Raw genomic sequence first — 15,562 nt, 5'->3', positions numbered from 1 at the left:
TCAGTGACCCGGCTGTCCGGACAGATGTATTGGGGCGGGGGGTGGTTGTAGATGCTCTTAGGATCAAATCATCTCCCCTTCTCAATTGAAAGAAAATAGTAACTGGCGAATGTTCCCCCAGAAGGCGACCCTGGCGAACGCCCTCCCCACCGTTGCATGAATCTTGATGCTGGGGTATTACCACGTCGGATGGTTAGAGCCGTTCGATGTCCACCGATTCTTGGCAAACTCTCATTTTATCCAAAAATTGTGTAACCGAGATGTTGAACTGTGACCTCTTGTGAGAGCGTGGGGCTTTTTTCCACTGGGTTGGAGGGGGGGGGGGGGGTAGTATTCGTGTTAAAACTGGTATTTATAATATTATTTTTTGTAGGAAACTAATATTTATATATAACTTGGCATTTTTTGTGTAATCATTCGACCATCCTTATTTTTTATTTTAGTTTCTTACATGGCAGTTTTATTATTAATAGGATGGCATTTTTATTATAAGAGGATGCATTTTTTTTAATTGAGAGGATGGCATTTTTATTTTTAATGACATGACAATTTTATTAATAAGAGCATCACATTTTATTAATAATAGGATGTTTTTATTAATGTGATGACGAATTTTTTTATCATTAAGCTGGTGGCATTTTTAATAATGAGAGGATGCCATTTTTCTTTTTAATGGTGCGACAATTTTATTAATAAGACCATGGTTTTTTTTAATTTATAATAGGATTGTATTTTTATTATTGAGAGGATGGCATTTTTAATATTGATAGGTGCCATTTTTTCACTCTCACCTTTTCTTTTGCACATGAGATTTTGGGTGATGAGTAGGAACATGCCAACTTTTCTCGCATTTTTCCATTTTTCTGATTTTGTTCATGACATTCTATTAAAAAATATTTAATATGCCTTTGGGCCAAATGGAGGATCGCTATGGCCCTCCCCGCTAGGGAACGAGGGAAACGTCCGCTGGAGGACCTCATCATAGCGAATGAATTCGTTGGAGGGAGGCTCCTCCAGGATATTGGGGTCTTTTCTTTAGAGTATGTCAATGACATATCTTACTTTTATAGAAGGCAGAAAAACATTTATAAGAACTTGCGTAGGATGCGAACATCCCCAGAAGGATACAACCCACACCAACACCTATATCCTAAGCCTACTCTCTCACAAATCTGTGGAGTACTCCAACGCCCAAACCAACTTCTTTCCACGCCTTGATCTCATCGAAGATGTGCCTGTGCAGTTGTGCCACCGTCATAACTTGATTTGCACGGTTGAACACTCTAGCATTCCTTTGTTTCCAGAGCTCCCAAGTAACTGCCGTGACTAAAGTGTCGAACCCTCTCTTGTTTGCGCCGTGAAAACTCTCCCTAGCCTAGAGCCACCAATCAAGTAAAGTGTCATCCCTATTGGGTCGTCGCATGGTAATGTTGAGATCCGTTAAGCATCGATGCCAAATGTCTCTTGCGTAACCACATTGAATGTGGATGTGCTCTGCGTTGTCCTCGTCCTGGAGGCAAGTATAGCACGCCGATGGGGCCTCCTGCAAACCGTGCCTAGCTCTGCGGTCCGATGTCCATATCCGGTGTTGCATGATAACCCACAAGTATAGGGGATCGCAACAGTTTTTGAGGATAGAGTATTCAACCCAAATTTATTGATTCGACACAAGGAGAGCCAAAGAATATTCTCAAGTATTAACAGTTGAGTTGTCAATTCAACCGCACCTGAAAGACTTAATATCTGCAACAAAGTATTCAGTAGAAAAGTAATATGATAGTAGTGGTAACGGTGGCAAAGGTAACAGTAGCAGTTTTATAGCGAGCGTAACAGTGGCAACGGAAAAGTAACTAAGCAAAGATCAATATGTGAAAAGCTCGTAGGCAATGGATCAGTGATGCATAATTATGTCGGATGCGATTCCTCATGCAATAGTTATAACATAGGGTGACACAGAACTAGCTCCAGTTCATCAATGTAATGTAGGCATGTATTCCGAATATAGTCATACGTGCTTATGGAAAAGAACTTGCATGACATCTTTTGTCCTACCCTCCCGTGGCAGCGGGGTCCTATCGGAAACTAAGGGATATTAATGCCTCCTTTTAATAGAGTACCGGACCAAAGCATTAACACTTAGTGAATACATGAACTCCTCAAACTATGGTCATCACCGGTAAGTATCCCAGTTATTGTCACTTGGGGGTTAACGGATCATAACACATAATAGGTGACTATAGACTTGCAAGATAGGATCAAGAACTCACATATATTCATGAAAACATAATAGATTCAGATCTGAAATCATGGCACTCGGGCCCTAGTGAAAAGCTGTAACACCCCGGATGTAACTTTCCCTATTTGTACTCCAACTCTTGCCGTTTCCAGCGTTAAGTTATATTTATTTCCTTGGGTTCGGGTTTTGTCTCCATGTGTTGTTGTCGTTGTCATGCATCTCATATCATGTCATCATGTGCTTTGCATTTGCATACGTGTTCATCTCATGCGTTCGAGCATTTTCCCCGTTGTCCGTTTTGCATTCCGGCGCTTCGTTCTCCTCCGGTGGTCATTTCTAGCTTTCTTTCGTGTGTGGGGATTAAACATTTCCGTATTGGACCGAGACTTGCCAAGCGGCCCTGGTTTACTACCGGTAGACCGCCTGTCAAGTTTCGTACCATTTGGACTTCGTTTGATACTCCAACGGTTAACCGAGGGACCGAAAAGGCCTCGTGTGTGTTGCAGCCCAATACCCCTCCAATTTGGCCCAAAACCCACCTAACTCTGCTTCATCATCTAGAGCGTTCGATCACGATCGCGTGGCCGAAAACCGCACCTCATTTGGACTCTCCTAGCTCCCTCTATGCCTATTTAAAGCCCCCTCGATTTCGGATCTCCTCCTACCTCCGAAACCCTAAAAATCCCCTCGCGCGCACCGGACATGTCCGTTCCGGCCGGACGCCCCGCCGCGCCGGACCAATAGGCAAGCGCCACGTGGCCTCCCGCCGCCGTCCACCGCGCCGGCCCGCCCAGGCCCATCGCGGGCCCTCTCCGCCGCCACCCGGGCCGCGCGCCCCGCGCCTCTCCCTCCGCCGCCGCCCGCGCCAAGCCGCCGCCTCCGCCGCCTCGGGCGCCGCGCCGCCGCGGTCCGCCCCCCGCCGCCGTCGCCACCTCGTCGCCCGGGCCGCCGCCGGCCCCGGCCGCCGCGCGCCGCCTCGCCTCGCGGGCCGCTCGCCGTCCCGGCCGCCGCCTCCGGCCTCGCCCCTCGCCTCGGCCTCTCCCTCCGGCGCCGGTGAGCAGGAGCTCCGGCGAGAGCTCCGGTGGACCTCGATCCGCGTGCCGCGCCTAGATCTGATTCGGATGAACAGTAAACCCTAGAGGTTGATTTTTTTTTGTCTAAGTCCCCGAAATTGCAGATCCAAGTGCTCATGTTCGCGGCTCCGTAACTTTGCATCTGTAGCTCCGATTCATGCATATAGCATATCAAAGTGTTCATCTCAGAGAGTACATCATTTCATTCCATTGCATCATTTTCATTTGAGCTCATCTTGATGCCCTAAATGCTGTTAGAAAAGGGCTACTTGAGTTAATTGTCAGATCTGCTACTCCGTTTAGCACTTTTGTCATTTTTGCCATGATTATTGTGTGCATGATATGCCCGTGAGTTCTACATGTGTTTGTTAAGGGTTTTGTCATCTCTCCAGAGGTGCAACCCATGTATTTTTAGTATGTGTGTGGTGACTAGTGCAAGCTTGCAAAGTGGTGCACTTGCTAATTCTGTTTTCAGGGACTTAGTAATTTCACTAAGTCCTGGAGCGGTTTATCTCATGATGCCATATGTTCTTGTTGTTTCCTAGTGATCCGTGCCTCTTTTGAGGATGATCAGTAAGGATGTTTTGTTAATATTGTAGTGCTCTATCCATCCATGCCTTTGTTTGCAATTGTGGAGCACCTAGCTTGAGTCAATCGAGCTCTACTTTTGCTACTTTGTGAATCTGGGCAGATTGTCAACTTGTTTGCAATTTTGCCGGTGATGTTGTAGTTGATCCGTGCATGCTATGCTATTGTTCTTGCCATGTCTAGCTTGCATTTTGTGCCTTCTTGATGGAGGTATGCTTGTCTTGCCATGACTTGCACCGTAGTGAGTGCATCGAGCTCGTAAACATGCCTACTTGAGTTATATTTCAGCATGTGTCAGTTTTCACTAAGTCTGAAAACTGATTATGTTTTTGCTATATTCACATGCTTGCAATTGTATTTTCTGATCCCTTTTGGCTCAAGGTCACTAAGGGACTTTTGTTAAGCTCTTTGAGTAGCTCCATGCCATGCTTTACTTTGTCATGTTCAGGTCCTGTAGCATGTAGTTTTGTTGCTCCGAAGAGGGCTACCTGGTCTGAAATTCCAGACAAGTGTTAATTTCACTAAGTCTGAGAACTGTTTGTCATATGCATTTTTGCCATGCTTGTTTGAACCTGTTAATGGATGATTGGCCGTAGCTCAGTGCTAGACTTTTGTTAAGCATCTTGTGTGCATCCCTGCCATGTATTTTGTTGTCATATTTGGTGGCTGTAGCATGTTCATTTCGTTGCATTTAGATGCCTACTTGCTGTAAATCGCAGACCGGTGTCATTTTTGAATCGCTTGCCATTTCCAAACCGTAACTCCGATTCCGGCGTTCTTTATATCGTTTTCAAGCGATTTCATCTCATCTTTCCAGTGGCACACTTGGATTTCCAAGTTGAGGCCAGGTTCATGCATTTCCTGTCATATCTTGCATTTTGCATCCCGCATCGCATCCCGCATAGCATATCATCATTTCATCATATTGCTTGGTCTTGCACGTGGTTGATTGTATCCTTGTTGCTTGTTTGTCTTGTTTGGGTAGAGCCGGGAGACGAGTTCGCTAACAAGGAGCCCGTTGAGTTTGCTTTCGAGGATCTAGTCAACTCTGACAACTGTGCAGGCAAGATGATCATACCCTCGAAATCACTACTATCTTTGCTATGCTAGTTTGCTCGCTCTTTTGCTATGCCATTGCTACGATGCCTACCACTTGCTTGCAAGCCTCCCAAATTGCCATGTCAAACCTCTAACCCACCATTGTCCTAGCAAACCGTTGATTGGCTATGTTACCGCTTTGCTCAGCCCCTCTTATAGCGTTGCTAGTTGCAGGTGAAGATTGGAGGCCGTTCCTTGTTGGAACATTTATTTACTTGTTGGGATATCATTATATTATCTTGTTATCTTAATGCATCTATATACTTGGTAAAGGGTGGAAGGCTCGGCCTCTCGCCTAGTGTTTTGTTCCACTCTTGCCGCCCTAGTTTCCGTCATATCGGTGTTATGTTCCCGGATTTTGCGTTCCTTACGCGGTTGGGTTATAATGGGAACCCCTTGATAGTTCGCCTTGATTAAAGCTTTTCCAGCAATGCCCAACCTTGGTTTTACCATTTCGCCACCTAGCCTCTTTTTCCCTTGGGTTACCGGAGCCCAAGGGTCATCTTATTTTAACCCCCCCCCGGGCCAGTGCTCCCTCTGAGTGTTGGTCCGAACTGAGCTGCCTGCGGGGCCACCTCGGGGAAACTTGAGGGTTGGTTTTACTCGTAGCTAGTCTCATCTGAGTGTGCCCTGAGAACGAGATATGTGCAGCTCCTATCGGGATTTGTCGGCACATTCGGGCGGTGTTGCTGGTCTTGTTTTAACCTGTCGAAGTGTCTTGAGTTACCGAGATACCGAGTCTGATCGGAACGTCTTGGGAGGAGGTCTATTCCTTCGTTGACCGTGAGAGCTTGTCATGGGCTAAGTTGGGACTCCCCTGCAGGGATTTGAACTTTCGAAAGCCGTGCCCGCGGTTATGGGCAGATGGGAATTTGTTAATGTCCGGTTGTAGATAACTTGAACCTTAACTTAATTAAAATGAATCAACTGAGTGTGTTACCATGATGGCCTCTTCTCGGCGGAGTCCGGGAAGTGGACACGGTGTTGGAGTAATGTTTGCGCAGGTTGCTCTCTAGTTTCTCGCTCGTGCTTTGCCTCCTCTTCTCGCTCTCTTTTGCGAATAAGTTAGCCACCATACTTGCTAGTCGCTTGCTGCAGCTCCACTCATATTTTACCTTGCCTTACCTATAAGCTTAAATAGTCTTGATCGCGAGGGTGCGAGATTGCTGAGTCCCTGTGGCTCACAGATTACTATTACACCAGATGCAGGGCCTGATGATTCCGCTCCAGGAGACGCGTATGAGCTCAAGTGGGAGTTCGACGAAGACTCTCAACGTTACTATGTTTCCTTTCCCGATGATCAGTAGTGGTGCCCAGTTGGGGGTGATTGGGACCGTGTCGCATGTTGGGTTCTCTTTTATTTTGGCGCCGTAGTCGGGCCATGAGTGTTTGGATGATGTAATGTTATTTATGTACTTGATTGACGTGGCGAGTGTAAGCCAACTATGTTATCTCCCCTTTATTATTTATATTACATGGGATGTTGTGAAGATTGCCTAACTTGCGACATATGCCTTCAATGCGATTATGCCTCTAAGTCGTGCCTCGACACGTGGGAGCTATAGTCGCATCGAGGGTGTTACAAGTTGATAATCAGAGCCTTCCCCGACCTTAGGAGCCCCATTGCTTGATCGTTTTTAGCGGCCGAGTTGTGTCTAGAAAAATGTTTTGAGTCTTTTAGGAATTATATATCGGAGAGTTTAGGAATTCTTTTTACTTCCCAGTCTCCTCATCGCTCTGGTAAGGCATCCTGACGTAGAGTTTTGACTCTTCTCTTCTCAAATTTCACTAAAAATTTTTTAGGATCACGCGGGTATCTTGGAATCGTTCCGATGGTTTTATGATGAGAACATTGTCTTGGTGCCTCCTGTCAGGGGTTTAGTGGAAGTGTCCCGGGGAGTTGAGCTCTGAGGTGTTGTCATCATAATTTTATCGTTGCAGTTCTGGAATACCTGAGTTTAGTACGCCGACATCGAAAATCTCTTTTATGCAGTTCGTTGGTGAGATAACCTCGACGCCACCCAGTACTGGGGCGGGAGTTCGGGAGTATCGCCATAACTTGTATAACGGATGCTTTTCGAAGGTTGAGGTAGATGGTTTCCGAAGGTTTCTTGGTTATGTGTTGAAGGATGGATACAGCTGGATGTAGGATTTGCTAGTTTGGGTGAGATATTATGCTTCCCCTGTATCCCCAACACCTGATTGCATAACCGGAAAGGTTCGGGAGTTTCATAGGTGGGAATTCTAGTAGCTCTAGTTCTTCTTCCACGGATATTGGTTTGAGATTGGGATTTCTTACCGATTATTCGTTCTTGATCCGTACCTTGTTGATTTATTTCTCTACCTTAATTCTACGTGGCTTCTCAATTTATGGATATGTGACCATTTCAAGAGGAATGCATTCGTTCATTTTGTTCGGATGTGAAGACTATATGTTGCAATTTTCATTCCGTTGGATTCAGCTTCAATATTTATCTGTCAATGTGCTAATGGTGGTCAACCTCTTCAGGATGGCTCCTCCAACGCGCACGACTCCGAATCCTGATCCGCCACCACCTCCACCTCCTCCGGAGGCATGGCAAGCTGTGATGGCCGCAACCAATGCAAACACACAGTTGATCATGCAAATTCTTCAAGAGCGCAATCAAGGCAACCAAGGGAATCAAGGCAGCAATCAGAGTCACTTTGCTACACTCAACCAGTTCCTTGCTAACGGGCCAAAGACTTTCAGCAATTGTGTTGAGGCAACCGATGCTGACGATTGGCTTGTGGATCTGTGCAAGCATTTCGAGTGCAGTAACGTCAGGCCTGAGGACTTTGTTAAGTTCGCTTCCTTCCAACTCAAAGATCAAGCTGCAGAATGGTTCCAGCAGTACAAGGATTCCAGAGGTGGACGTGTTATCACTTGGGATGATTTCCGTCGAGATTTCCGAGCTCATCATATTCCGCAGAGCGTGGTTGAAAGCAAGCGTGAGGAATTCCGCAATCTGAAGCAAGGCTCTTTGTCTGTCTATGACTACAACAAGTTGTTCCAGAAGCTCGCCCGCTTTGCCAAGCAGGACGTCCCTGATGAGAAGAGCATGATATACCAGTTCAGGGGTGGTCTCAGAGAAGAAATTCAGCTAGCTCTTGTTCTCTTTGAGCCCTTGAGATACGATGAGTTCTACAACATGGCACTGAAGCAAGAGGCTGCTCAGTTGAGGTGTGATGCTTCCAAGAAGCGAGTCAGAGATGTTACTCCTTCTTCCTCTACTCAAGTGGCCAAGTAGCAAAAGTATTGGCTTCCTCCTCCTCCGTTCCGTCAGCCGTATCAGCAGAAGAGTAAAGGTGGCAGTGGTTCTTCCCACCCACCCAACCCTGGCTTTCAGAACAAGACTTCGTCTCAAGCTCCAAGATCGAGTGCTCCGTATCACCGTCCGCTTTCAGAGGTCACGTGCAACAAGTGCCAACAGAAGGGTCACTATGCCAACAAGTGTTTCAACCAGAGGCATCTTCCTCCTCCCCCTCCTGTCAGATCGGCAGGTACAGCCGTGGTCAAGCATAACCCCAAGCATGCCAAGGTCAATTTGATGAATGCAGCTCAGGCAGAGGACTCGTCAGATGTGATCATGGGTAACCTTTCTGTTAATGATATTCCCGCAAAAGTACTTTTTGAGTCTGGTGCATCGCATTCCTTCATGTCATTCCCATTTGCATCGGAGAACAATTTTAGTACTAAGGCTTTACCCAGAGCTATGCAAGTCGTCTCTTCGGCTAAGCGTCTGAGTTCTAGTTTGATGGTTCCGGATATTTCTATCTTGATGGGTGATTTCAAGTTTCTGGCTTCTCCAATGGTTCTTGGTAACTCAGATATTGGTCTTATTCTTGGGATGGATTGGCTTTCTAAGCACAAGGCTCAGCTTGATTGTGCAGCCAGGCAGATTCAATTGACTCATTCGTCTGAGGATGTAATTGTCTTTGCCGCTCGGGATAATACCATCCGTCTGTTTTCTCTCAATGAGAAGGGTGAATTGGATGCCATCTCTCAAATTCCAGTCGTTTGTGAATATCAAGACGTCTTTCTAGAAGAGCTTCCAGGAATGCCTCTGCACCGGCTAGTTGAATTCGTTATTGATCTTGAGCCTGGTACGGAACCTATGTGCAAGCGTCCTTACAAGCTCGGACCTGAAGAGTTGAAGGAGCTGAAGAAGCAACTCGATATTCAAGATAAAATGGGTCTCATCCGGCCTAGTTCTTCTCCGTGGGGTTGTGGTGTTCTTTTTGTGAAGAAGAAGGATGGAACGGACCGACTTTGTGTTGATTACCGTCCAGTGAACAAGAAGACCATCAAGAACAAATACCCACTTCCCAACATCAATGAGCTGTTCGAACAACTCAAAGGTGCCCAAGTATTCTCCAAGCTTGATCTCCGTATGGGTTATCACCAGATTCGCATTCGTGAAGAAGATATTCCCAAGACAGCATTCAGAACAAGCTTTGGTTCATATGAATACACTGTCATGTCTTTTGGCCTCGCCAACGCTCCTCCGACGTTCTCTCGCATGATGAATTTCATCTTCAACGCCTACACCAATGACTTCGTTTTGGTCTATCTCGACGACATTCTGGTTTTCTCGAAGAACAAGGAAGATCATGCCAAGCACTTGCGTTTGGTTCTTGATAAGCTCAGAGAACATCAGTTCTACGCCAAGTTCTCCAAGTGTGAATTTTGGCTCGATGAGGTTCTTTATCTTGGTCATATCATCTCTGCCAAGGGCATTGCCGTGAATCCTGAGAAGGTGTCTGCAATTGTGAATTGGGAACCTCCTCAGAACGTGAAGCAACTCCGCAGTTTCTCGGTCTCGCAAGCTATTGCCGAAGATTCGTTGAAAACTTTTCTAAGATCGCGAAGCCTCTCTCTAATCTTCTCCAGAAGCACGTCAAGTACGTTTGGTCTCCGGAGTGTGATATTGCTTTCAACACTTTGAAAGAGAAATTGATCACTGCTCCAGTTCTGACTCCGCCTGATGAATCCAAGCCGTACGAGGTCTTTTGTGATGCCTCTCTCCAAGGTCTTGGCGCAGTATTGATGCAAGAGAAGAAAGTTGTTGCTTATACATCTCGCCAGTTGAAGCCTAATGAGAAGAACTACCCCACTCATGATCTCGAGTTGGCGGCAGTTGTGCATGCTCTTTTGACTTGGAGACATCTTCTATTGGGAAGAAAAGTGGACATTTTCACTGATCACAAGAGTCTCAAGTACATCTTCACTCAGCCTAATCTCAACCTCAGGCAAACTCGATGGGTCGAAATGATTCAAGAGTATAATCCGAGTATTGAGTATACTCCAGGCAAGGCCAATGTGATTGCTGACGCTTTGAGCAGGAAAGCTTACTGCAACAGTCTGATTCTCAAGCCTTATCAACCCGAGCTTTGTGAAGCTTTCCGCAAACTTAATCTGCAAGTTGTTCCTCAAGGTTTCCTCGCCAACCTTCAAGTCTCTCCTACCTTAGAAGACCAGATTCGCCAAGCCCAGCTTCTTGATGCTATGGTGAAAAAGGTGAAGATTGGGATTGCCAAGAGTCAGTCCAAGTACAAGTGCTACCGCCTTGATGACAAGGACACTCTCTTCTTCGAGGATCGTATTGTTGTACCCAAAGGTGACCTCCGTAAAGTGATCATGAACGAGGCTCACAATTCTCTCCTCTCCATCCACCCTGGGAGCACGAAGATGTATCAGGACCTCAAGCAAGCTTATTGGTGGACTCGAATGAAGCGCGAGATCGCTCAATTCGTGAATGAATGTGATGTCTGCAGAAGAGTGAAGGCAGAACACCAAAGGCCAGCAGGTCTCCTCCAACCTCTTGCCATTCCAGAATGGAAGTTTGACCACATTGAAATGGACTTCGTGACTGGGTTTCCAAAGTCCAAGCGTGGCAATGATGCTATATTCGTTGTCATCGACAAACTCACCAAAGTGGCTCACTTTCTGCCTATCAAAGAGTCGATCACTGCAGCTCAATTGGCGGAACTCTATACCTCTCGTATTGTCTCTCTGCACGGTATTCCACAAGTGATCTCTTCAGACCGTGGCAGCATCTTTACCTCGAAGTTTTGGGATTCTTTTCAGAAGGCCATGGGCACCAACATCCGCTTCAGCACAGCTTTCCATCCTCAAACTAGCGGTCAAGTCGAGCGTGTCAACCAGATTCTTGAAGATATGCTCAGGGCTTGTGTGATCTCCTTCGGCATGAAGTGGGAGGATTGTCTTCCTTATGCTGAATTCTCCTACAACAACAGTTTTCAAGCAAGTTCGGGCAAGGCCCCATTTGAAATTCTGTATGGCAGGAAGTGCCGTACCCCTCTCAACTGGTCTGAAACCGGTGAACGTCAGCTTTTGGGTAATGACTTAATCACAGAGGCAGAAGAAATGTGCAAAGTCATTCGTGATAACCTCAAAGCAGCCCAATCCCGTCAGAAGAGCTACTATGATAGTAAGCACCGTGATTTGGCTTTCGAGATCGGAGATCATGTTTACCTCCGCGTCTCTCCTATGAAAGGTACTCGTCGCTTCGGTATCAAAGGGAAGCTTGCCCCTAGATACGTGGGACCTTTCAAGATTGTCAGCAAGAGAGGCGACCTCGCCTATCAACTCGAGCTTCCTTCAAACTTTGCAAATGTTCATGACGTGTTCCATGTCTCTCAGCTTCGAAAGTGCTTCAAGACTCCTGACCGCACCGTCAACTTCGAGGACATTGAGCTCCAAGAAGATCTCTCTTATCGTGAGCACCCAGTTGCTATTCTTGAAGAGACTGAACGCAAGACTCGCAACAAGTCAATCAAATTTCTCAAAGTCAAGTGGTCACACCATTCCGACCGTGAAGCTACCTGGGAACGCGAGGATCACCTCCGTTCTGAGTACCCGGCGTTCTTTCAGTCCTAGATCTCGGGACGAGATCCTTTCGTAGTGGTGGAGTGTTGTAACACCCCGGATGTAACTTTCCCTATTTGTACTCCAACTCTTGCCGTTTCCGGCGTTAAGTTATATTTATTTCCTCGGGTTCGGGTTTTGTCTCCGTGTGTTGTTGTCGTTGTCATGCATCTCATATCATGTCATCATGTGCATTGCATTTGCATACGTGTTCGTCTCATGCATTCGAGCATTTTCCCCGTTGTCCGTTTTGCATTCCGGCGCTTCGTTCTCCTCCGGTGGTCATTTCTAGCTTTCTTTCGTGTGTGGGGATTAAACATTTCCGGATTGGACCGAGACTTGCCAAGCGGCCTTGGTTTACTACCGGTAGACCGCCTGTCAAGTTTCGTACCATTTGGACTTCGTTTGATACTCCAACGGTTAACCGAGGGACCGAAAAGGCCTCGTGTGTGTTGCAGCCCAACACCCCTCCAATTTGGCCCAAAACCCACCTAACTCTGCTCCATCATCTAGAGCGTTCGATCACGATCGCGTGGCCGAAAACCGCACCTCATTTGGACTCTCCTAGCTCCCTCTATGCCTATTTAAAGGCCCCCCGATTCTCGGATCTCCTCCTACCTCCGAAACCCTAAAAATCCCCTCGCGCGCACCGGACATGTCCGTTCCGGCCGGACGCCCCGCCGCCGCCGCCCCGGACCAATAGGCAAGCGCCATGTGGCCTCCCGCCGCCGTCCATCGCGCCAGCCCGCCCAGGCCCATCGCGGGCCCTCTCCGCCGCCACCCGGGCCGCGCGCCCCGCGCCTCTCCCTCCGCCGCCGCCCGCGCCAAGACACCGCCTCCGCCGCCTCCGGCACCGCGCCGCCGCGGTCCGCCCCGCCGCCGCCGTCGCCACCTCGTCGCCTGGGCCGCCGTAGCCGCCGCCGGCCCCGGCCGCCGCGCGCCGCCTCGCCCCGCGGGCCGCTCGCCGTCCCGGCCGCCGCCTCCGGCCTCGCCCCTCGCCTCGGCCTCTCCCTTCGGCGCCGGTGAGCAGGAGCTCCGGCGAGAGCTCCGGTGGACCTCAATCCGCGTGTCGCGCCCAGATCTGATTCGGATGAACAGTAAACCCTAGAGGTTGATTTTTTTGTCTAAGTCCCGAAATTGCAGATCCAAGTGCTCATGTTCGCGGCTCCGTAACTTTGCATCTGTAGCTCTGATTCATGCATATAGCATATTAAAATGTTCATCTCAGAGAGTACATCATTTCATTCCATTGCATCATTTTTAGTTGAGCCCATCTTGATGCCCGAAATGCTGTTAGAAGAGGGCTACTTGAGTTAATTGTCAGATCTGCTACTCCGTTTAGCAGTTTTGTCATTTTTGCCATGATTATTGTGTGCATGATATGCCCGTGAGTTCTACATATGCTTTGTTAAGGGTTTTGTCATCTCTCTAGAGGTGCAACCCATGTATTTTTAGTATGTGTGTGGTGACTAGTGCAAGCTTGCAAAGTAGTGCACTTGCTAATTCTGTTTTCAGGGACTTAGTAATTTCACTAAGTCCTGGAGCGGTTTATCTCATGATGCCATATGTTCTTGTTGTTTCCTAGTGATCAGTGCCTCTTTTGAGGATGATCAGTAAGGATGTTTTGTTAATATTGTAGTGCTCTATCCATCTATGCCTTTTTTTGCAATTGTGGAGCACCTTAGCTTGAGTCAATCGAGCTCTACTTTTGCTACTTTGTGAATCTGGGCAGATTGTCAACTTGTTTGCAATTTTGCCGGTGATGTTGTAGTTGATCCGTGCATGCTATGCTATTGTTCTTGCCATGTCTAGCTTGCATTTTGTGCCTTCTTGATGGGTGTATGCTTGTCTTGCCATGACTTGCACCGTAGTGAGTGCATCGAGCTCGTAAACATGCCTACTTGAGTTATATTTCAGCATGTGTCAGTTTTCACTAAGTCTGAAAACTGATTATGTTTTTGCTATGTTCACATGCTTGCAATTGTATTTTCTGATCCCTTTTGGCTCAAGGTCACTAAGGGACTTTTGTTAAGCTCTTTGAGTAGCTCCATGCCATGCTTTACTTTGCCATGTTCAGGTCCTGTAGCATGTAGTTTTGTTGCTCCGAAGAGGGCTACCTGATCTGAAATTCCAGACAAGTGTTAATTTCACTAAGTCTGAGATCTGTTTGTCATATGCATTTTTGCCATGCTTGTTTGAACCTGTTAATGGATGAATTGGCCGTAGCTCAGTGCTAGACTTTTGTTAAGCATCTTGTGTGCATCCCTGCCATGTATTTTGTTGTCATATTTGGTGCTGTAGCATGTTCATTCGTTGCATTTAGATGCCTACTTGCTGTAAATCGCAGACCGGTGTCATTTTTGAATCGCTTGCCATTTCCAAACCGTAACTCCGATTCCGGCGTTCTTTATATCGTTTTCAAGCGATTTCATCTCATCTTTCCAGTGGCACACTTGGATTTCCAAGTTGAGGCCAGGTTCATGCATTTCCTGTCATATCTTGCATTTTGCATCCCGCATCGCATTCCGCATAGCATATCATCATTTCATCATATTGCTTGGTCTTGCACGTGGTTGATTGTATCCTTGTTGCTTGTTTGTCTTGTTTGGGTAGATCCAGGAGACGAGTTCGCTAACGAGGAGCCCATTGAGTTTGTTTTTGAGGATCCAGTCAACTCTGACAACTGTGCAGGCAAGATGATCATACCCTCGAAATCACTACTATCTTTGCTATGCTAGTTTGCTCGCTCTTTTGCTATGCCATTGCTACGATGCCTACCACTTGCTTTCAAGCCTCCCAAATTGCCATGTCAAACCTCTAACCCACCATTGTCCTAGCAAACCGTTGATTGGCTATGTTACCGCTTTGCTCAACCCCTCTTATAGCGTTGCTAGTTGCAGGTGAAGATTGGAGGCCGTTCCTTGTTGGAACATTTATTTACTTGTTGGGATATCATTATATTATCTTGTTATCTTAATGCATCTATATACTTGGTAAAGGGTGGAAGGCTCGGCCTCTCGCCTAGTGTTTTGTTCCACTCTTGCCGCCCTAGTTTCCGTCATATCGGTGTTATGTTCCCGGATTTTGCGTTCCTTACGCGGTTGGGTTATAATGGGAACCCCTTGATAGTTCGCCTTGATTAAAGCTTTTCCAGCAATGCCCAACCTTGGTTTTACCATTTGCCACCTAGCCTCTTTGTCCCTTGGGTTACCGGAGCCCAAGGGTCATCTTATTTTTAACCCCCCCGGGCCAGTGCTCCCTCTGAGTGTTGGTCCAAACTGAGCTGCCTGCGGGGCCACCTCGGGAAAACTTGAGGGTTGGTTTTACTCGTAGCTAGTCTCATCTGAGTGTGCCCTGAGAACGAGATATGTGCAGCTCCTATCGGGATTTGTCGGCACATTCGGGCGGTGTTGCTGGTCTTGTTTTAACCTGTCGAAGTGTCTTGAGTAACCGAGATACCGAGTCTGATCGGAACGTCTTGGGAGGAGGTCTATTCCTTCGTTGACCGTGAGAGCTTGTCATGGGCTAAGTTGGGACTCCCCTGCAGGGATTTGAACTTTCGAAAGCCGTGCCCGCGGTTATGGGCAGATGGGAATTTGTTAATGTCCGGTTGTAGATAACTTGAACCTTAACTTAATTAAAATGAATCAACTGAGT

This window comes from Triticum aestivum, chromosome 3A (assembly GCF_018294505.1).
Source record: "Triticum aestivum cultivar Chinese Spring chromosome 3A, IWGSC CS RefSeq v2.1, whole genome shotgun sequence".
Taxonomy (NCBI): Eukaryota; Viridiplantae; Streptophyta; class Magnoliopsida; order Poales; family Poaceae; genus Triticum; species Triticum aestivum.
The sequence above is the reverse complement of the archived record's forward strand: the minus strand, read 5'-3'. Positions refer to the sequence as shown.